Below are 25,024 nucleotides of genomic sequence, written 5' to 3' on the forward strand. Positions count from 1 at the left end.
AAAAATTTGGTTTTTAAAAATTTTAAATTTTTCTAAAAGTATTTATTTATTTTTTTATTCACCAGATAATGCTACACCAAAACAGTTGACTTTTTTGATGGACTTGTTCGCAAATTAAGAATAAATTAGTTTAAAAAATTTAAAATTTTTATTTTTTTTTATTTTTTTGATTTTTTTTAATATTTTATTTTTCTACTATAAGAAAAAAATTATTTTTTAGTTTCAAAATTAAAAAATAAGAAATTTACAGATCTGTTGTATACTAGATATTGCTAGACTCTATTTTATTTTACGAATTTAAATAAAAAAATTTCTTCTTATAATTTAAAAATTTAAAAATAAAAAATTTAGTTTTTTAAAATTTTAAATTTTTCTAAAAATATTTTTAATTATTTTATTCATCGGATAATGCTATAGCCAAACGGTTGACTTTTTTATGCACATGTTGGCAAATTAAGAATAAATTAGTTTAAAAAATTTAAAATTTTTCAATTTTTTTATTTTTTGGATATTTTTGAATATTTTATTTTTCTACTTTCAGAAAAAAAATTTATTTTCTAGTTTAAAAATTAAAAAAATAAGAAATTTACAAATCTGTTGTATACTATATTTTGCTAGACTTTATTTTATTTTTCTAATTTAAATAAAAAACTTTAAGCTTATAATTTAAAAATTTAAAAATAAAAAATTTAGTTTTTTAAAATTTTAAAATTTTCTAACAATATTTTTTTATTTTTTTATTCAACGGATAATGCTACACCCGGACAGTTGACTTTTTTTTTGTTGCACTTGTTCGCAGATTAAGAATAAATTAGTTTAAAAAATTTAATATTTTTCTATTTTTTATTTTTTCGATATTTTTTTAATATTTTATTTTTCTACTATAAGAAAAATATTATTTTTTTAGTTTAAAAATTAAAAAAATAAGAAATTCGCAGATCTTTTGTTTACTAGATATTGATGACATGTCACCATGTCATGTTTTTTCTATGCTTTTTCATACAAGAAATTGATGATTTGTGCTTAAATATTGAATGCTTTTGTGCTTAAATGTTATATTTTCTTGATCTTTTGATTTTATAAATTTTGTAGGAAATAAGAAGAAAAAGAAGCAAAAGAGCACAAAATAAGCTAAAAAGGAGAAAAAAGGAGCTTTGGGACACACTTTGAAGTTGGAGCACACTTTGGAGCCTTAGGCCACGCTTTTAAAAGCGTGGCCCATGACCAAATCAAAGAATATTGGAAACCAGCACTCAAAGCTCGGTTCACACCAAGAGCCTAGCTTTGCCGTACAAAAAAATGAGCTTGGAAGCAAAATTTTCGCTAAGTTAAACTTGGGCGCTCACAACATGACCATGCCTCTTTCAAAGGGATATAACTTGAGCTTCTAGTGTCCGATTGATGTGCTTCTAGTTGCGTTGGAAAGCTGACATTCAGAGCTTTCCAACGATATATGGCAATCCATATTTGGCATGAAATTGAGGCACGAGTGAAAGGCATCTTTAAGGATAAAAAACAAGCAAAAAAATCAGCCAATACTTCCACCAAGGTTCGAAGCTAGAGCCTCACTCCAAAGCAAAGTAGCGCTCATATGGAGAGCTCTGAGCTCTTGCCAAGATCTTTATCGTACTCTACACAAAAAAAAGAGGAATACAGCATGGAAAAAGTGGAGATGCTAGGATTCGAACTTGGAGGCTTCACTAGAGACAAAGAGGAAGCTCTTGCCGAGAGCTTTGAGCTCTTGGAGAGAGCTTTGTTGTGTTGCATTGGAAGGCCAAAGCTCTTGCCCAAAGCTCTTGCCAAGAGCTGAGCCTTGCCCTGGGAGCAACACCCATGGTCCCAATTCAACCAAAAATCCAATTTAATTCAATTATTCACCAAATCAAAAAGCCAACCGGATCCACTCTTCAAATAAAAAGCAAGCAAAGCCCATTGACTCAAAGGCACAAGAACAAGCTAGAATTAGGATTTTCATTTAATTGTAATTTCATTTTCATTGGGTAAAGCCTATATAAAGGCATCAATTCCATTTTATTAAGAAGGCAGGCTCCACTAGGGAGCAGAAGTAGTAGAGAGCTCTCTTTTAATTTTTCCTTTTTGAATTTGAGAATTAAATCTGGATCTTAGTTCTTCTTCCTGCATTTTCATTTTCTTCTGCAACATCTGTTCTTGGAATTTGAATTGAGATCGAAGAGCTTCATTGATTCTAAGTTTGAGAATCATCTTTTACCTCTCTTCTCAATTGTTCTAAGAATTGGATTTGAAGTTAGTTTCCTGTTTTCATTTTCTTGCTTCATCAACTTTTATTTTCTGCTTTAAATTTTGGATTAAGATTGAAGGAATTCTGTTTCAATTCCTGATCTAAAAATTCATCCTTATTCTTTTGCTACATAATTATAAGAATTAAGGAATTGGATCTAATTTCATTTGCTGTTTTCATTTTCAATTCAGTTTACATTGAGCTTGCTGCAAATCTCATTTACATTTCCTACACGATTTTAATTCCTCTGCAATTGCTCTAAGTTCTGATTCACTGCAATTTTGCTTCTCTGTTTACATTGCTCCCAATTTACTTTCTTGCAAGTTAAGCTTTCTGCAAGAGTTATGAGTTTTGATCTATTGCTCTCTTTAATTTCCAGCACCCCAACCCCCTTTACTTTTGATGCAATTTACTTTTCTTGCAATTTAAGTTTCAGCTTTTTTACTTTCTTGCTCTTTAAGTTTCAGCAATTTAATTCTTCTGCACCTTTAATTCACTGCAATTTGACTTTCTGTTGATCAACTTCACACAATTCACTCAATGTTAGCTTGACTAAACTAATCACCCACTAAAGTTGCTTGATCCATCAATCCCTGTGGGATCGACCTCACTCTTATGAGTTATTACTACTTGATGCGACCCTGTGCACTTGCCGGTTAGATTTGTGTGTTTGGAATTCGTTTTCCAAAAATACACATCAAGTTTTTGGCACCGTTGCTGAGGATTGATTAGATCAACAATGATTAAGTGGGTGAGAAATCTAGATCAAGCATTTTCTTTATTTTTGTTCTCTGTTTTAAATTGAAACCAAGGTATTTGTGTTTTTGCCTCACTAAGCAAATATCATATGAGACATGAATTTCAATTCTATTTGGTGTTGTGTTTTACAAAATTGAAATGGAGTTCAACTCATCTTGTGATTAAGCAGATTTTCTGGGATATCACCCACCATCACCAATTGACTATTCTAATGGTGGTTGGGAATATCACCAAGAAATTGTAGATCCTGAGCACTCTAATCTATGGAGATATGCTTTAGAACCACAAGATGAGCAAGAGAATCATATGGGATATGTCTCACCACCACAAGGTGATTCAAGTCATTATTCTAATGGTGGCTGGGAGTATTACCAAGAAACTACAAATTCTGAGTACTCCAATCCATGGAGATTTGCTCCGGAGCCACAAATTGATCAAGCTAAGCACATGAGATACTGTACAGAACCACAAAATGACTTATGTCATTATCCTTATAGTGTCTGGGCATATCAATAAGATTATGAACAATCAAGTGAAATGAACTATTTCCCAGAGCCACAAAGTGACTCATACTGTTATGACAATTACACAAACCATGGCTGGGAAGGGAATTTCAATGATTCATTTGATTGTGCTATCAATACATACATGAAAGATTGCTCCCCATGGCCACAAGATGATTCACACTCTGAGGAATTTTACAATGATTCACATTGTGGATGGGAGAATCAAAATCAGGAAGCATTTGATAGTTCATACTCCACTCATCAAGAGACATCATCACTTGAGCAAACCTTTAATTCCTTCATGCTAAATTGTCAAACCCCACCTCCTGATTTCTCATGTGAAAATTCTTCATCACTTGATTATGCCTCAACATATAGTTTTCTCCACGATCCATACCAACCACAAAATTCATTCCACAATTCACAAAATTCATTCCATGACATCACCGCAACACATCCATGCCCACAAAATTTCTCTCAACCTTCATCATTTGAGCTAGTAGCTAAGGATCCCCTTCAAAAGTCCAGAGAATTATTGAAAAGACAAGAACAACTCCTAGAGGAACAAGAACAATCCTGGAAAAGACAAAAAATTCTCCTCCAAAAGATGAATAAGCATTTGGAGAACATAGGGAAACACTCAGAACCATTAAGCAAGGAAAATGAAGACCAATTGATGAATGTGAAGGAGAAAGTGGAAGAGTAAGATGAAGAGGCTACTGTATCAAGTGAACTTTCAATGAAGAATGAGGTGGTTGAGAATGAAATTGCACTTGAGGTAACAAAGGAACATGAAAGCTCACAAACCCCACAAACCTCCCTGAACCAAAGATGCTCAACACTGATTGAAAGATATGAAAAGGAGATTAAGAAATCACGGGAAGAACAACAAACCTCTTCTATGAAAGTGCTATTAAAACAAATGTTGAGTGTAAAAGAGGAAGTGGAAGAACAAGAAAGTGAGTAGGACAATCAAGGATGTCTAAACTCAAGTGAAGCAGAAAATCACATGAAGGAAGGACTCACTGAAGCACCAACTCAAAAGGCTCTGGATGAAGATAAAACTCCAATAATCACACAGCAACCAAGTCTTGAATTCAAAGGAGTGAAGGCAACTAACAAGAGCAGCAATCATGTCCCTGGTCCAGCAAGCAAGATCAATCAAGCCATGTACAAAAGGAGGCTTGCTGAGAGGAAACCAAGAAAGGGGACAATAGCTGAAACTTCTCCCCCCTTAAAGTCATTCTTCTTAACAAACTGGAAGACTAGGAAGAAAGTGAAGAACAAAATGTCAAGCTAATAACACTAAAAGAGCGCTTGTTGGGAGGCAACCCAACCTTGGGTAGCATTTTATTTCTTTGTCTGGTTCATTTTCTATGTCTGTTTAGTTAAATTTCAATAAATTGGCATATGATCACATTCTAAGTTTGGTGTTGCTCTACAACAAATTGTTTTCAATCCCTTTGGATGATTGCATCAATTCTACATGGAAGTGTCACACTAAGATTCTAAGTTTGGTGTGCCACTAATTTTTTTTATGCAAATCATCCAGTAATACCACTTGTTTGCATAATCATAATGCCTTGGCAGTGTTATTTTTCTTGTAGTTAGATAATTTTAGTTTTCTTGTTCTTTTAGTCATTTCCTTATCTTTAATGCTCTCTTTTATTAACTATTTTTGTTAATGCATCACCAAGAGATCCTTATTCATGGTAGACTTTTGGCTTAGTGATTGTATTTAACATATAACAGTTCCATGTGTTTAGTTTTAGTTCAAATAAATTGACATATGGTTGCATTCTAAGTTTGGTGTTGCTATGCAACAAAATTTGGTTCCAATCCTTACAAGATACTTGCATCAATTCCAAGTGAAAGTGTCACACTAATTTTGGTGTGCCACTTATATTTTATACAATGTATCATGTACACCCTCTTATTTTTGCAACCATAATGTCTTTGTTTCTCTGTGCCTTCATATCTTTAATTTTGCTTGCTTAGAGCACATGTACTACTAACATTTTATTGTGTAAGACATTCATGATCCATCTTAGCCCCATAGCCACGGTTCTAATTGCTGCTTGAGGATGAGCAAGTATTCTGAGTTTGGTATGGGAAGGAGGAGAATGGAAGGAAAATGACAACAATAGAGAAGATGAATTACAAGGTTGTAAAGTTCCTTTTTCTCTCATTTGTTTCCAGCACTTTAAATTGCATGATTGTCTTTACCTTATCTGTATGCATGTGTGTATGAATATGCATAGTTTGATTTCTAAATGGTAACATGCTGCTGTGACATCATGACCACCAACTTGAATTCTGTGAGTTCAAAAGCAATAAAGCATCATGATCATAAACAAACAAGGAATTAAAGAAGAATTTAGCATGTGCATACAAGTATTGGAGAGCTAGTATGTTTGATTGTTGCTCAATTTCATTAGATTTTATTTAATTGAAGTTTTTATCTAGGACATTTTGTGAAATCTTTTGAAATCATGAAAACCTTGAAAAAAGCAAAAAAGGGCAAGAAAAGAAAAAAGGGAAAGAATGAGAAAGCTGAAGGCTCTGAGTACCAATGGCAATTTATTTGTTAAGTACTTGTGGTGTTTATGTATCAAGCCAAATGCTTGAAAACAAAACACTTAGAAGTCAAGGCTAGGCTCAAGTGCAAAAGCACTCCCTCAAAGCTTAAGGTTCTGAGCATCAATGATTACAAAGTCAAAGAAAAAAAATATGAGCTTAATAAAGTCCTCTAATTCAAATTCTTGTGGTGCTTATGTATACCGGGTCGTATCAAGTAATAAAACTCACTAAGAGTGAGGTCGATCCCATGGAGATTGGTAGATTAAGCAACTTTAGTTAAATGGTATATTTAGTCAAGCATACATGGTTTGAATTCATGAGATTTGATTTTTTTTAATGTAATTGCGGAAAGTTAAATGACAAGGAATTTAAAGAACTAGAATAAAGAAGGAAAATGAAAGTAAATAACTAAAACTTAAAGTGCAAGAAACTTAAATGACATTAAAGATAAATTGCAAGAAAGTAAAGATTGCAGAATTGTTGAGAGTAGAAAGGTAAATTGCAAGGAATAGAAAACAGAATGTAAATGGCAAGAATAATAAATTGCAAGAATATAGAAGGGAATTGGGTAGTGGGTATTCAAGATAACTAAAGAGCAAAAGAGATGAGAATTGATGATGGAAGGATCATTAGGGATCAGAGATGTAAATTGTCATGAATTGACTTTGCTCATCTCCTTCTCAATCATGGGTATAGATCCATGGCGGATTGTGAATAATTGAATCTCAATCTCTTGGCAATTCAATTTCTCTCAACACAATCAATTGCCACTCTCGTGATCTAATTGGTCATGAGAAGATGTGAAGTTCAATTTCTAATCCAAGCCACACAACTTTCAGAATCTCAACTAAGGGAGGTTACATCTCACATACCAACCCAAAGTGTATTGATCAAAGAAATCATGAAAGGATAACTCTAAACTGAATTATATGGATTCTTTCTCAAGTTCACCATATAATTCATGTATATTCAACCCTTCTCTCGAATGTAATTGAATATGTGAAGAACAAGAGTCTCCTCTTAGATGAACCACTTGAATTGAGAAGGAAAAGAATGATTGTCAACCCATTCAAATAAACAGAGCTCCTCCCCCTAATGAAGGTGGGGTTTAGTGAATCATAGCTCTATATTCAACAACAAATGCAAAAGTAGACATTAAAATTGAGTAGTAAAAAAATGAAGAATGAAGAAGAAGAAGTTCTTAGAAAACTAAAATTTTAAATTGCTTCCGAAAGGTAACTTCACCAAAAACTAAGTGTAAGAGTCTCTAAAAGTAAAAAGTGCCAAAGTGTAAGAAGTAAAAAGTCTAGCGGAAGAAGTTCCTCAAGTACAAAATTCTACTCTATTTATTCTACTCCTAAAACTCATTTGGAGGTCTTCAATTGGATTAGCAATGTGGGCTTTTCCTTTGTTAAGTTCCTGGTCCAATGAAGGAAGTATTCCCCTTTGAAGAGAGTGTAGAGAGCAAGAGCAAGTTCTCATCAATCCTGGCCCAACTGGGTGTTACTGGCAAACACGCTAGCTTTATGCATGTTGGCAACGTGCAAGGAATTTCCTGGGCACCAGGCTTGGTGCTTGGGCGTTGCCAGCCCAAGTTGTTGCCAAACACTTAGCCCTTTCTGCCTTTTTGAACTCAGTTTTGATGCCCAAAGATGCCTCTGGATTGAGCTTTAATTTTGTGCTTCACTATAGACTATTATACATGGTTGGAAAGCTCTAGATGTCAACTTTCTAACACAACTAAAAGCATGTCAATTGGATCTCTATGGTTCAAGTTATGCATCCTTGAAGGAGGTAAGGTTAAGTTGCCAACTCTGCTGGATACACCCTAGCACGTTGCCAACTTGGTTTCCAAGTTGCCAACGTGCTGCTCCTCCTGGCTGTTGATAAACCCCAATTTGACGGTTTATCTTGTATCGAATTTAGAGTATTTTGACGACCTTTTCTCACATTTAACCTATGAATTTGCATGGTTTTGTAATCTCTCCCGTATTTGTGCTTAAGTGTAAAAACATGCTTTTTAAGCCTTATTTTGATTAACTCTAAATCCTCTTTGATTCTACAAGATGCCTTGATGTGTTTTGCTAGTAATTTCAGGATTAAAATAGGCTAGGCATGGATCAAAGGGAGCAAGGAAGGAAGCATACAAGTGGAGAGAAGCATAAAAAGCCAAAGAAGCAAAATCAGTCATGTACGCGCACGCGCACAAGGCGCTCACGCGTACATTGCAGATTGGTCAAGGGCGCGCACGCGTACTGTGCGCGCATGTGCCACAATCCACATGTGACCTCATTAAAGCAACATGTGCCTGGCGATTTTGAAGGGTTTCTGAACCCATTTTGGCGCCAATTGCTGATAGAGGGGAATAAAAGGATCAAGGATTAAAGGGGAAGACATATTGGAATCATTTAGCATCATTAGGATTAGGATTAGTTAGTTTTAGAGAGAGAAGCTCTCACTTCTCTCTAGAATTAGGATTAGGTTTAGGTTAATCTCTCTTCTCAGATCTAGGTTTAATTCATCCTTTAATTCACTTCTCCTCTATCAATTTTTACTCTTCTCATCTTCCTCTTTCTAGTTATGTGCTTTGATAATTGTAATTCTTCATTTTGTTGTGGATAGATTGTTGTTCTTTTGTTTTCCTTCAATAATGCAATTTGAGGTAATTCATGATAATTGTGAGTTCCTTGATTGTTGTTGTTAGTTCTTTGTATTCAATTGTTGTTAGAAGTCATCCTTATTGTGATTTACTATACTTTCCTTTTGTGCCTTTCAAGTGTTTGATTAAATGCTTGGAAGAATGTTAGACTAGAATTTTATGTTCTTGGCTTGAGAAGGTAACTTAGGATTTCTTGAGTCACTAGTGTCCAATTGATTGATAGTTGATAGCCATTAACTCTAGCCTTCATTAATCCAATTAGTGGAAAGCTAGGATTTATGGACTAGGATTGATATAACTCACTTGACTTTCCTTTGTTAATTGATTTAAGGATGACTAAGTGGGATTAATCCTTGCAACTACCATACTTGTGGCTAGTGATAATGATGAAGACCCTTGACAACCAAACCTTGCCAAGACCATTTTGTTAATAAAGTTTTCTTACCATTTACTATTCGTATTTCTCATCCAAAACCCCAAAATAAACAAGTCCATAACCAATAACAAGAACACTACCCTGCAAGTCCTTTGAGAGACGACTCGAGGTTTAAATACTTCGGTTTATAGATTTTAGGGGTTTGTACTTGTGACAAACAAAATTTTTGTATGAAAGGATTATTGTTGGTTTAGAGACTATACTTTACAACGAGATTTCATTAGTGAAATTCTAAACCGTTAAAAATCCAATCATCAGCTGCACCTAAATGGGCGTTGCCAACTTGGTTTCCAAGTTGCCAACTTGTTGTTCCTCCTTGCTCCAAGATTTCCTTGCTCCATTGTCTTCTTGCTTCATCACCTAACATAAACCAAATAATTTTCCTCAAAGTTTTGCCATCTTATACATTAATTTTCAAGGGAATCATTGATGACAAGTCATCTTAGCCTAGTTTCACTAGTCTTTTTCTTTTGTTTTCACTTGAATTATGCACTCTCTTGAGGTCTAAGAAAGCCAATTTGGGTAGATTTTCATGCTTCCTTTGATTGAATTAACCATAGATGAATTAACGCAATTTCATGAGGTTTTATGCTATATTTGATACATATTGTGAAAGAATGAATATCTCATGATTTTAAGCATAGCTTTGATGTGTTTGGTTGATTAATGATAGGTGAAGAAAGCTTGGAGAAAGGTTGAAGCAAGAAGGAATGGCTAGGAGTAAAGAGAGGACAATGGAATAAGTAAAATTGAACCAGGAAGCAAAAAGCTGGACCTAAAGTTAGCCTCAAACTTTTGCACAAACTTTTGGGTGAAAAGTTAGCCCCAACGTTAGACCCCTAACTTTTGGGCTAACGTTGGAACTTGAAAATCACTCCCTGGGCACCAAAAGTTTGCGCCAACGTTAGACCCCTAACTTTTGGGCTAACGTTGGCACATGAAAATATCCCTGACCACCAAAAGTTTGCGCCAACGTTAGACCCCTAACTTTTGGGCTAACGTTGGCACATGGGAAATACAAAAGGGGAGCAAACGTTTGTGCCAACGTTAGACCCCTAACTTTTGGGCTAACGTTGGCGCCATAAGTGCACAAGGTAAAGCCAACGTTGGAGCAAAAGTTAGACCCCTAACTTTGGCACCAACGTTGGTATCAGCAGATTATGGTAGCTGATATGAAAAGTTGGAGCAAAAGTTAGACCTCTAACTTTTGCTCAAACTTTTACTCCAACTTTTGCAAAACTCCAACCCGGTTCAATTGGTTCACTTTGGTTCCTCTCCAAACTCCAAGAGCAATCAATCAAGGCCTCTTTCAACCCAATTCCACCAAGAGCAAAGGCCCAACCCAAGGCTTGAAGATCATTTGAAGAAAGTGTATAAATAGGATAGAATTCAAGTTATTGAGGAGCTCTTCTTTTTAGTTTTCCTTTAGTTTTGCTTAGTAGTTTTCAGAGAGCTTTTGGTATTGAGTCTTAGTTTCGGGGAAGGAGAATTCCATTCTCTTCCTCTTAGTTTTACTACTTTCAATTTCAATTACTATTGTCTTGGATCTTGGGTTGGAGAATTGAAGAAATTCTGTTTCAATCTCATCCTGGGATTTCTCTGTTTCTTTACTGCATAATTGAGTTTAAATTTCTGTTAATTGCTCTTCATCTACTTTCTTTGCAATTTACAATTTCTTTGCAAGTGTTCTGGTTGGATCTGGGAAGGCATTGAGATCTAGACTCGGTTATCTAGTCTCTTGGGTCTTGAGATCTGAATTTCCAATTTCCAATTCTCTGTTTATTGCTTTTCATGTTCATTTACTCTTCCGCTTCAGATCCGATTCAATCTCAATCCCCTTTTACTCTTCTGTTTGATGCAATTTAATTTTCCTTGTTTAATTTCTGCAAATCCACTTCCCAATTCCCTTTACATTTCAAGTCATTTACATTTCTTGCAATTTAAGATTCCGCAATTTACATTTCTTGCATTCTAAGTTTCTGCAATTTATATTACTTGTTCTTTAAGATTCAGCAATTTAATTCTTGCTCTCTTTAATTCCATGCAATTTACACATTCCCTTTACTTTCAATGCAATTTAAATTCTGCAAATCACAAATCACTCAACCAAATCTTGATTCGCTTGACTAAATCAACCACTAAACTAAAATTGCTCAATCCTTCAATCCTTGTGGGATCGACCTCACTCCCGTGAGTTATTATTACTTGATGTGACCCGGTGCACTTGCCGGTGAGTTTGGATGTTGGAATTCGTTTTCCAAAAATATCCATCAATCATTCACATCAACTTCCATATAAGCTTCTTGAATCATTTGCATAGATTATGCCAAATTTCACTTAGTTCTTGGTTCATGAATGCATGGAGGAAAAGTTCACAAAATTGCTTGTTTTTTTCAAAAAAAGTGAGTGAAACTAAACCAACAAGCTAATAATTTACCAGGATCTTGTTTCTTTTGAGGTAAAGTTTGCTGAACCCATGTATTTAGTTCACTAATGAGCAAGGAAGGTTCATCTTCCCAAGTCTCATTACCAAACAACTTGGCATTCAGCTTCATGATGGCTCCTAGATATTGAGCAACTTGCTCTTTAGTTACATCTTCATCCTCTTCAGAGGAAGAATAGTTCTCAGAGCTCATGAATGGCAGAAGGAAGTTTAACGGAATCTCTATGGTCTCTATATGAGCCTTAGATTCCTTTAGGTCCTCAATAGGGAACTCCTTTCTGTCTGGAGGATGTCCCATGAGGTCTTCCTCATTGGGATTCACGTCCTCCCCTTCCTCGTTGGATTCGGCCATTTTGATTATATCAATGGCCTTGCACTCTCTTTTTGGATTCTCTTCTGTATTGCTTGGGAGAGTACTAGGAGAAGTTTCAGTGATTTTTTTACTCAGCTGACCCACTTGTGCCTCCAAATTTCTAATGGAGGACCTTGTTTCATTAATGAAACTTAAAGTGGCCTTAGATAGACCAGAGACTGTGTTTGCTAAGCTAGAGGGGCTCTGCTCAGAATTCTCTATCTGTTGCTGAGAAGATGATGGAAAAGGCTTGCTATTGCTAAACCTATTTCTTCCACCATTATTAAAGCCTTGTTGAGGCTTCTGTTGATCCTTCCATGAAAAATTTGGATGATTTCTCCATGAGGGATTATAGGTGTTTCCATGGGCTTCACCCATGTAATTCACCTCTGCCATTGCAGGGTTCTCAGGATCATGAGCTTCTTCTTCAGAAGATGCCTCTTTAGTACTATTGGATGTATTTTGCAATCCATTCAGACTCTGAGAAATCATGTTGACTTTCTGAGTCAACATTTTGTTCTGAGCCAATATGGCATTCAGAGCATCAATTTCAAGAACTCCCTTCTTCTGAGGTGTCCCATTACTCACAGGATTCCTCTTAGAGGTGTACATGAACTGGTTATTTGCAACCATGTCAATGAGTTCTTGAGCTTCTGCAGGTGTTTTCTTTAGGTGAATAGATCCACCGGTAGAATGGTCCAGTGACATCTTAGAGAACTCAGAGAGACCATCATAGATTATATCCAAAATGGTCCACTCTGAAAGCATGTCAAAAGAACACCTTTTGGTCAACTGCTTGTATCTTTCCCAAGCTTCATAGAGGGATTCACTATCTTTTTGCCTGAAGGTCTGAACATCCACTCTAAGCTTGCTCAGCTTTTGAGAAGGAAAGAATTTGGCCAAGAAGGCCGTGACCAGCTTATCCCAAGAGTCTAGGCTATCTTTAGGTTGTGAGTCCAACCACATTCTAGCTCTGTCTCTCACAGCAAAAGGGAAAAGCATGAGCCTGTAGACTTTAAGATCTACTCCATTAGTCTTAACAGTATCACAGATCTGCAAGAACTCAGTTAAAAACTGATAGGGATCTTCTGATGGAAGTCCATGAAACTTGCAGTTCTGTTGCATTAGGGCAACTAGTTGAGGCTTCAGCTCAAAATTGTTTGCTCCAATGGTAGGGATTGAGATGCTTCTTCCATAAAAATTGGAAGTAGGTGTAGTATAATCACCAAGCATCCTCCATGCATTATTGTTGTTGTCATTATTTTCGGCTGCCATCTCATCTTCTTTTTCAAAAATTTCTGTAAGGTTTTCTCTAGATTGTTGTATTTTAGCTTCTTAGTTTCTTCTTCAAAGTACTTTCAGGTTCAGGATCTGCTTCAACAAGAATGTTCTTGTCCTTGTTCCTACTCATATGAAAAAGAAGGGAACAGAAAATAATAATAGGGATCCTCTTTACCACAGTAGAGAGATTCCTTTATGTGAGTGGAAGAAAATAAGAAGAAAATCCGAACACAGGTAGATGGGAGAAGAGGGTTTGAATTTGAGTAGAAGAGAAGTGTTAGTAGATAATTAAATAAATAGAAGAAGATGAGAGGGAGGAGTTTTCGAAAATTAACTAAAATAAAAGAAAAATATTTTTGTTTTTATTTTAAATTAAAGTTAAAATTTGAATTTATAAAAAGGAATAAAATTAAAATTTAAAACAATTAGTTAAATAAAAAGATTTTTTGAAAAAGAGGGAGGTGATTTTCGAAAATTTGAGAGAGGAAAGTAGTTAGGTGGTTTTGAAAAAGATAAGAAATAGTAAAACAAACAAAAAGTCAATTAGTTAGTTGAAAAAGATTTGAAAATCAATTTTGAAAAGATAAGAAGTTAGAAAAGATTTTGAAATTGATTTTGAAAAAGATATGATTTGAAAAGATATGGTTGAAAAAGATTTGATTTTTAAAATTGATGACTTGACTAATAAGAAACTAAAAGGTATGATTCTAGAAATTAAAGATTGAACATTTCTTAACAAGAAAGTAACAAACTTCAAATTTTTGAATCAATCACATTAATTGTTAGTAAAGTTTTTGAAAATCATGAAATAAAGATAAGAAAAAGATTTTGAAAATCAATTTTAAAAAAATTTTCGAAAATAGCACAAGAAAAAAGAAAAGATTAGATTTTGAAAAAGATTTTGAAAAGATAAGATTTTTAAAATTGAAATCTTGACTTGACTAACAAGAAACAACTTATTTTAAAATTTTTTGACTAAGTCAACCCAAAGATTTCGAAATTTATGAGTAAAATAAGGAAAATATATTTTTTTGATTTTTTGAATTTAATGAGTTGAGAGAAAAACACAAATATGACCCAAAGCATGAAAATTTTGGATCAAAACCAATGATGCATGCAAGAACACTATGAATGTCAAGATGAACACCAAGAACACTTTGAGGATCAAGATGAACATCAATACTTATCTTTGAAAAATTTTCAAGAAAAGAAAAACATGCAAGACACCAAACTTAGAAATTTTTAATGTTTAGACACTATGGATTAAAAAATGCATATGAAAAACAACAAAAGACACAAAACAAGAAAATATGAAGATCAAACAAGAAGACTTATCAAGAACAACTTGAAGATCATGAAGAACACCATGCATGACTTTTTCAAAAAAAAATGCATAAATTTTAAAAACATGCAATTGACACCAAACTTAAAAATTGACTCAAGACTCAAATAAGAAACACAATTTTTTTTTGGTTTTATGATTTTATTAATTTTTTTTTGGATTTTTTTCGAAAATTATTTTTAGAAAAAACAAAAAAGAGAAAAAAATTTTGAAAGGTTTTTGAAAACTTTTTGAAAACAAAATAAAGGTTGAAACAAGAAGAAAATTACCTAATCTGAGCAACAAGATGAACCGTCACTTGTCCAAACTCAAACAATTCCCGGCAATGGCGCCGAAAACTTGATAGGCAAAATTGTGACTCAAACTTTTCACAACTCGAACAATTCCAAGCAATGACTCCAAAAACTTGGTGCACAATACTATGGTTCACACACATTCTTCACAACTTCGCACAACTAACCAGCAAGTGCACTAGGTCGTCCAAGTAATAAACCTTACGTGAGTAAGGGTCGATCCCACAGAGATTGTTGGTATGAAGCAAGCTATGGTCATCTTGTAAATCTCAGTCAGGCGGATTCTAATGGTTATAATAGTTTTCGAATATAAAGATAAATAAAGCATAAAATAGAGATAGAGATACTTATGTAATTCATTGGTAGGAATTTCAGATAAGTGCATGAAGATACTGTGTTCCTTATGAATCTCTGCCTTCCTACTACTTTCATCCAATCATTCTTACTCCTTTCCATGGCAAGCTGTATGCTGGGGGATCACCGTTCTCAATGGCCACCATCCGTCCTCTCAGTGAAAATGGTCCAGGTGCGCTGTCACTGCACGGCTAATCATCTGTCCGTTCTTGATCATGTAAGAATAGGATTTACTATCCTTTTGCGTTGTCACCACGCCCTACAGTCGCGAGTTTGAAGCTCGTCACAGTCATTCAATCCCTGAATCCTACTCAGAATACCACAGACAAGGTTTAGACTTTCCAGATTCTCAAGAATGCTACCAATGGATTCTAGCATATACCACGAAGATTCTGATCAAGGAATCCAAGAGATATTCATTCAAGCTTATTTGTATGTAGAACAAAAGTGGTTGTCAGACACACGTTCATAAGTGAGAATTGTGATGAGTGTCACATAATCATCACATTCATCATGTTCTTGGGTGCGAATGGATATCTTAGAATAAGAATAAGCGTGAATTGAATAGAAGAACAATAGTACTTTGCATTAATACTCGAGGAACAGCAGAGCTCCACACCCTTAATCTATGGTGTGTAGAAACTCCACCGTTGAAAATATATAAGTGAAAATAAGGTAGGCATGGCCGTGAGGCTAGCCACCAATGTCTAAGGACTAACAATAATCAAAGATGTTCCAAAAGCTTGTCCAAAGATGATGTGAGTACAATAGTAAAACATTCTATTTATACTAAACTAGTTACTAGGGTTTACAGAAATAAGTCTAAGTGCAGAAATCCACTTCCGGAGCCTACTTTGGTGTGTGCTTGGGCTGAGCTTGAGCTTTGCATGTGCAGAGGCTTCTCTTGGAGTTAAACGCCAAGTTGTAATGTGTTTTTGGCGTTTAACTCTGGTTTGTGACGTGTTTCTGGCGTTTTACTCCAGAATGCAGCATGGAACTGGCGTTGAACGCCAGTTTGCTTCATCTAAAATCAAATAAAGTATGGACTATTATATATTGCTGGAAAGCCCGAGATGTCTACTTTCCAACGAAATTGAGAACGCACCATTTGGAGTTTTGTCGCTCCAGAAAATCTATTTGAAGTACAGGGAGGTCAGAATCCAACAGCATCTGTAGTCCTTTTTCAGCCTCTTATCAGATTTTTGCTCAGGTCCCTCAATTTCAGCCAAAAAATACCTGAAATCATAGAAAAACACACAAACTCATAGTAAAGTCCAGAAATGTAAATTTTGCATAAAAACTAATAAAAAACATCCCTAAAAGTAGCTAGATCCTACTAAAAACTACCTAAAACAATGCCAAAAAGCGTATAAATTATCCGCTCATCAAGGGCTGTACATGACAAGAATATCAAGCGAAAAGAGTTCAGACCTGGAGAATTAGTCCTCCTTTACAACTCCAGGTTGAGACTCATGCCAGGAAAGCTGAGATCAAGATGGGAAGGCCCCTACAGAGTGGAAAAGGCTGAGCCATACGGCGTCTTCCACTTGAGTCACCCTTCAAGCCCCAATATCCTCAAGGTCAATGGCCACCGCTTGAAGCTTTACCATGGTGAGAAGATGAAGGACAACAAGGAGCTGGAGATCCTCCTCTTGGCGGATCCACCTACAGAAGTAGACTGAGCTTGTGGAACATCCAACTTAAGGACGTTAAAGAAAAGTGCTAGGTGGGAGACAACCCACCATGGTATGATCGTTCTTTTTCTTTCTTAGTTTATTTTGTTTCATTTTTCTCAGTCTCATGCATACATTCTGCATCATAACTTGCATTCTTCATAATAAAAAAAGGGGGGATCGATGCCCAAGCGCCTAATACGTGTTCGCGTCCTTCGTGCATACGAAATATGTGAGATGGAATAGTGAGTTGCGCGGGAGCTGGGCAAGAAATGTGCTTTAAGCACAATCAAGCCCACGGGTATGCGTACTGTACGTGTGCGCGTCGCTTCCCACTCTCATAATCCACGCGTCTGCGTCTATAGCGCACCCGCATGCATAAGTTAATAGGCGTAAATCCATGTTTGACCAGAGAGTTGGGCTGGTCTGGGACTGGCGCTGTGCTAGGAGGCATATATTCATTCACGCGTACGCATCCCTGACGCGTGCGTGCCCTTTTTAACACATTCCCATCCACGCGTGCGCGTGTATGACGCACACGCGTCCCGTGCAACTTTGGCCCCAGCATGAAACGAACAGAGAGTTGTGCGTGTGCGAGGCTGGACTCGCGCGACTGGCACAATTCAGGGCACACGTCCACGCACTGGACGCTTACGCGTCCTTTCTTTTTGTGCAATGCACGTGTACCCGTTCGGTACGCGTGCGCGTCACTTGCACCACCTCAATTCCGTAGTGCGCTGCCCAGAGTTCAAACTTTCCCAAATCTTAATTCTCTTTCTTTCCTAATTCCTTCTTCTTTCTTCTTTCTTCTTTCTTCTTCTCTCTTTCACCCCTCTTCCTTCCTACCTCTCCCCTCATCCTACTTCCATCTTCTTCATCAAGGTTTATTTTCTTCCTCTCCCCTACTCTTTCATTCTTCTCTCATTTATTGCATTTATTTCTTGTTTTCTTTTCTCCCTAATTTTCTTTTAGCTTAGTTATTTGTGATTTCTTTTTCATCCTTTTCTCATGCATTTTTATGTTGGTGTTGGTGCTTTATTTGGGTATTTATTTTATTGTATTTGAGTTTGTGGGTATTATGAGGAGTGATTTGACGATTGATATTTTCTTATGGATCTCATATACATTTGAATTACTTAATTTCATTCTTATTTTAACTTGAACACCAAGTGTTTGTGAAAAAGGAAACATGGCATTTTACACTATTTTCTATCATATTCTTCCTACTTTAATGCCTCTTTTTCACAACTCTTGCAATCCACATGTATTGAGCATATCTTTCACAATTATCATCATACCAATGCCCTCTCTTGCCTTCCATGTGATACTTATTATTGAACTTGATGCTTGCCTATGCTTCTCATGCCTCTTACTTGCATGCCATACACCCTCATAATCTTACTTGCTGTCCCATGTGCATATTGTAGCTACCATGCTCTCAAGACATTGTTTATTTTCTTGGGCATTTATTATCACTTGGACTTTCCTCTTTCAGTTTTTTGCTATCTATATTTACTATTTCTCCTCTTTCTTTCTTCCTTAGGATGGGTACCCAGAAAGGAAAAGGGAAGGCTACTGATAAGCCACCGGAAAGGAAAGGCACTAAAAGAGCGGAGGCCAAGGCGCAACCCACTACAAGCATTAAGCCGCCCATGAAGCGGATAAAGCAGACAATCAAAGTTGATGAAGCAGAGAAAGCTTTTCCTGCTAGGGACTCTGCACGGTTAACTAACCGTTACTGTGAGCAGATGTTTCCCATTCTGGCTGAGAGAAACTATAATAATGAGCATCTAATCATTCTTCCAACACACCTTGTTGATTTTGTAGAACCCCACATCGAAAGAAGACAGTGGAGATTCTTGAGAGGGTAGCCGCGAGTGGCCAATCTATCATGGGTAGTTGAATTCTACTTCAACTTTCACTTGCCGACCCTGCAGTCTGTCTATGTTCGTCAAAAGTAAGTTCCTGTCTCTGAGGGAGCCATTCAGAGAGCATTGGATCTTCCGCCTGGCCTAGAGGGGTTAGACGCCTATCAAGAGGCCTCTCTCAAGCGGCAGACATACCAATTTGACTGGGATAGCGTCCTTGGGGTTATAGCTCAACCGGGCAGCACTTGGATCTTTGAGCAACATCGGACTCAACCTAAGAGCATTGCAGCTCCAGCACTTACCTTGGAGGCTCACGTGTGGGCACAAATTATGTCCTACTATGTCTTTCCGAGCACTCATGAGTCCACATTCACTGTTGACATGGCTGTTCTCATCTGGTGCATTCTCACCGAGCAGCCTCTCAATTTACCAAGACACATCCGGCAGGCCATGGGGCACGTACAGATTACGGGTAACCTACCCTTTCTCGCACTAGTTTCGGATCTTGTCTCTGCAGCTGGAGTTCCCTATAGGGCTGGGGACACCAAAGCCATGATTCCAGTGGCTGATCAGTATGTCCTGAATGGAAAGTATATCAGACCCCTAATACCATCTGCTAGGCGACATCCCGGCCCATCTATAGACACTCCTCCTACTTCCACCCCGCCCTCACCTACACCTCCTCCACCATCCACTACTCAGATGTTCCTTCAGATTTTTCAGAGGTTAGACCGGCAAGACAATGGAGTGACTGGAGCGTCGCAACAAGCGCCGATACACCTATCTGAAGGAGCTCATTGATAGTACTCACCCACATCTAGAAGAGAAGGATACACCGGACTCCACTTCACCTACCAGCACCGGGAGCCATGACGACCCTGACAGTGGGGGTGATGCTACCAGTCCCACCTTGCTCCTTACTGATGACACAGATGACCGTGCCAAGCCTTAGTGTGGGGAGGTCAGTACTTGACTTCCGGAGGTAATCTCTCTCTTAACACCAATATGTTATTTTTTCTTTTGCTAGATAGGATAGATTGCATGATAATAATTGCTTGCATGTATGTTCTGCTTGGTTGAAATAATGAGTTTCTCCTCAAGACCCTGTTTAGAGCATTTCACTAATTCAAATTGAAAAATTTGTATTAAACTTGTTTGAAGATTGTAATTTGGAACATGGTTGATCGCTAAGAACACACAACCTGTGAAATTTTGAGCCTAATTATATGGTTACATTATTTAACCATGATTTTTATTCTTGTGTGTTTTCTTCTCTATGATTGCAATCTATGTTTTGTTCCATTCTATATGTCCATTATTTAGCGTATATTCATGCATACACATGATTGAGGCCATCATTTGTCATTAGCTCACTTATCCCAAATAGCCTACCATTTCATCTACCTTTCTTTGTCACTTTGAGCCCTTTTAACCCCCAATTATTCTTTGTGTTACCACATCACTAGCCTTAAACGGAAAATAATTAAATTATCCCATTTGAATATTTGGTTAGCTTAAGATAGAGATTGTGTGTCAATTAAGTGTGGGGAAATATGGGAACTTGGGTTAGTAAGAAAGTGTTTTGGAGTTATTAACAAATTTTGAGAATTTGGGTGCTACTCATGTGAAATTATAAAATCATAGGCATTGATCCATTATGCTTTCATTTAAAAAATAAATAAATAAAAAAATAATAAATAATAAATAAATAAATAATTAGGGAACAAAAATTACCCCAATGTTAAGTACAAATAAAAAGATCAATGCATATGTGATGAAAGAAAATTGATACATGGGTATGTGAAATGTACAAAAGTGAGATTTTGGGTAGCTAGGCATGATTTTAGAATTATATAGAGTATGTGTAAGTGTGAGGTGAGAACTTAGGTTAGTCAAAGATTCAATTTATAGCTCACTTGGCCATACATATATCCTCACCCTTACCTTTGCCCCATTACAACCTTGAAAAGACCTCATGATGTTTGCATTTGTACACTAGATATTTGTTGATTGGTTAGATGAAGAGCAAAATTTTAGAAAGCATGACTAGAGGAGACTAGAGTGGATTAACCCTAAACACCTGAGTAATTAGAGTGCATATACTTTTCCAGTGAGGCTTCAATGCTTGATTCTACGTTCCCGGCTTTCATGAGTAATCTTCTTACAAGTTTACTTACTTCTTATTGTGTGATTTGAATTAGTGGGATCTGATTTATGTTTGTCTTGGAGGACTTGTTTATTTTTAACCAAGTAGGTAGAAACATCTTAGCATGTAGTTGCATTCATTCATAGGTTGCATTGCATGAGTCTTGCTTTCCCCTATTCATTCTTTTGGTCTCCTTGAGCTTAGCATGAGGACATGCTAATGTTTAAGTGTGGGGAGATTGATAAACCACTATTTTATGGTTTATCTTGTGCTAAATTGAGTGGTTTTTATCAATTCTTTGCACACTTATTCATACAAACTGCATGGTTTTACAAATCCTTTCCAATTTTGTTCAATGATTGAAAACTTGCTTTCTAAGCCCTTAAATTGTGTGCTTTTAATTCCCCTTTATACTATTCGATGCCATGATCCGTGTGTTAAGTGTTTTCAGGCTTTATAGGGCAGGAATGGCTTAGAGGATGGAAAGAAAGCTTGCAAAAATGGAAGGAACACAAGAAACCAAGGAGCTGGCCAGCGAGAATCGACGCGCACGCGTACTTGACGCGTACGTGCAACTTGGCGCATTCCATAGAGACACGGACGCATACCTGACGTATACGCGTGAACGCGCAGAAGACTATCAACGTACACATGTGCTTGACGCGTATGCATGACATGCGCCACGTGCAGAATTTGTAGAAGACGCTGGGGGCGATTTTGGGCTGAGTTTGGACCCAGTTTTTGGCCCAGAAACACAGACTAGAGCCAGGGGACAGGAGGGACTCATCACACATTCACACATTCTCATTCATTAGTTTTAGTTTTAGTTTTGGGAATCGTGGAGAGATTTTATCACTTCCTCTAGGGTTCTTCAAATTCATAGATTTTCTAGTTTCATGCTTTTAGATTAGATATTGAGAAGAGTTACTACCTCCGTTGAAGTTTCTATTATTATAGTTTGTTTTCTATTTCCTTACTCTTTTATTTTCCATTTATATTGTTTCTTTCTCTCTCTCTCTTTCAAAGGCATGCAGGCAATCCTCACCAAATACAAAAGGTGTGTCAGCAACTAGAAGATTGCATAAGGATTTTGCAATTTTAGAGAAGTCCTTGCTAAACCTCCTGTAGAAATCTGCATGGCCTAAGAAACTTCTGATGGCTTTAACATTAGTAAGCAGCGGTAATTTTTCAATTATTTCCACCTTATCTTGATCGACCTCTATTCCCTTGTTTGAAATCCTATGCCCAAGAAAAATTCCTTCAGTTACCATAAAATGGTATTTCTCCCAGTTTAAAACCAGGTTTGTTTCTTGGCATCGCTTCAGCACCAGGGCTAGATGGTTAAGGCATGAGTTAAAGGAATCACCAAAAACCGAGAAGTCATCCATGAATACCTCTAAGAATTTTTCTACCATATCTGAGAAGATGGAGAACATACATCTTTGAAAGGTTGCTGGGGCATTATAAAGGCCAAACGGCATCCTTCTATAGGCGAACACTCCATATGGGCATGTAAACGTTGTCTTTTCTTGGTCCTGAGGATCTACTGCAATTTGATTGTAGCCTGAGTAGCCATCCAAGAAGCAGTAGAACGCATGGCCAGCTAGCCTCTCCAGCATCTGATCTATGAAAGGCAAGGGAAAGTGATCCTTTCTTGTGGCGTTGTTGAGTCTCCTATAGCCGATATACATACGCCATCCTGTGACAGTTCTTGTATGAATCAACTCATTTCTTTCATTGTGGATCATTGTCATCCCGCCTTTCTTAGGAACCACTTGTATAGAACTTACCCAAGGACTATCTAAAATGGGGTATATAATCCCAGCCTCCCACAACTTTGTAACTTCTTTTTGGACCACTTCCTTCATAGCTGGCTTCAGTCGCCTATGTGGTTGCACCACGGGTTTAGTATCACCTTCAAGTCTGATTTTGTGCATACATCGAGTTGGACTAATTCCCTTTAAGTTACTTATGTCCATTCGATAGCTGTCTTGTGGGCCTTGAGCACTTGAATCAGTGCCTCTTCTTCTTGCTGCTCCAGCGCAGAGCTTATAATGACTGGACAAGAGTCATCATCTCCTAAAAATATGTACTTCAAGGATGGTGGCAAAGGCTTAAGCTCAAGTTTAGGAGGTCTATCTTCCACTTTAGGGTTGGTTAGCGTCTCTTCCTACTTTTCTGTTGCATCCAGTTCTGGAACGTCATCCTTAATAATGCTACCCAGCTCCTCCTCTTGTCTTTCAATCTCTTGTACCTCTTCAACTAAGGGTTCTATGACATCAATCTTCATGCATTCCTGTGGGGGGGTCAGGATGTTGTACGGCCTTGACATCATTGAAGGTGAATGCATCTTTATCAACTTTTAGTATTACTTCCCCTATCTGAACGTCCATGAGGGTTCTTCTTATAGCCAGAAAAGATCTTCCTAGAATAATAGAAGAATTCCTATTCTCTTCCATATCTAGGATCACAAAGTCTGTGGAAAATGTAAAGGGTCTATCCCTGACAATCATGTCCTCAACCACCCCTGATGGGATATTGACGAGGCCATCAATGAGCTAAAGGCAGATATAGGTAGGCTTGGGTTCTTGTATCCGGAGCTTGTTCATTAATGATGATGCCATGAGGTTCATTCTTTCTCAAAGATCACATAGCGCTGTCCTTATGCAAGTGCCTCCAGGAGTGTATGGGATTATAAAACTACCAGGGTCCTGTAGCTTCTCTGGTAGGTTTTTTTGGATAACTGCACTGCATTCCTTGGTGAGGAGAACTGTTGCTGCCTCCCTCCAATCTCTTTTGTAGCTCCTTATGTCCTTCATAAACTTGGCATATGAAGGTATCTGTTCAAGAGCTTCAGCAAATGGGACCTTGATCTCAAGTGTCTTGAGGCTATCCAGAAACCTGGCAAATTACTCATCCTTTCCTGCCTTATAGAGTTTCTAAGGATATGGCAGCCTGGTTTTGTATTCAGGGGTCTTGAGTGGTGTGGGTGATTGTCCATAGTGACTGAGGAAGGGTTATTAGCCTACCTCAGTGGGAACCTGAACTGGGGTGTGTGTTGCCTTCCCCTTCTGGGCGTTGAATGCCTATGCTGCTCCCCCTTGGGCATTGAACGCCCTTTCTATTCCCCTCTGGGCGGTGAACGCCCCTATTGCTCCCTTCTGGGCGTTGAACGCTAGGAGCAATAGTCTGGGATGTTGCACGTTCTTCTTTTAGTGTGATATACATGGCATTCTTCAGCTGCTTGCTTAGCTTTTATTCGGTGCAGTTTTATTTTCACACTCTGGAGTGATGCTTGAGTCTCCTGTGCTATGTTGTACTGGCTCCTGGTGAATGTATGTATGTTCTCTAACTGCTTTGTCAAAAGGTCTAACCGTTCAGCCATTGCCTTGTTTTGAGCTAGGAGTATGTCTATGACAGATTCCTCATTGGGTTCCCATCTAGCCTTGGGTCTTTCTACTGTGTAAAAGTGTTGGTTATTAGCCACTGTTTCAATGAGCTCCTTGATGACATGTCATCATATACCTATTTTTCTATGCTTTTTCATACAAGAAATTGATGATTTGTGCTTAAATATTGAATGCTTTTATACTTAATTGGTATATTTCTTTGATCTTTTAATTTTATAAATCTTGTAGGAAATAAGAAGAAAAAGAAGCAAAGAAGCACAAAAAAAGGAGAAAAAAGAGCTTCGGGACACACTTTGAAGTTGGAGCACACTTTGGAGCCTTAGGCCACGCTTTTAAAAGCGTGGCCCATGACCAAATTAAAGGAGAATAGGCAATCAGCACACACTGCCCTGCTCTTGCCAAGGGCAGGGCAGAATCGTGATGCAAAGTGAGGTTAGAAGCAAGAATTTTCGCTAAGGTAAAATCTGGGCGCTCACAGCATGACCATGCCTCCTTCAAAGGGCTATAACTTGAGCTACAGACGTCCAATTGATGTGCTTCCAGTTGCGTTGGAAAGCTGACAATCAGAGCTTTCCAACGATATATAGCAATCCATATTTGGCGTACAATTGAGGCAGGAACGGAAGGCATATTTAAGGGACAAAAATAAGCGAAAATAAACC

The sequence above is a fragment of the Arachis hypogaea genome, chromosome 1 (assembly GCF_003086295.3).
Source record: "Arachis hypogaea cultivar Tifrunner chromosome 1, arahy.Tifrunner.gnm2.J5K5, whole genome shotgun sequence".
Taxonomy (NCBI): domain Eukaryota; kingdom Viridiplantae; phylum Streptophyta; class Magnoliopsida; order Fabales; family Fabaceae; genus Arachis; species Arachis hypogaea.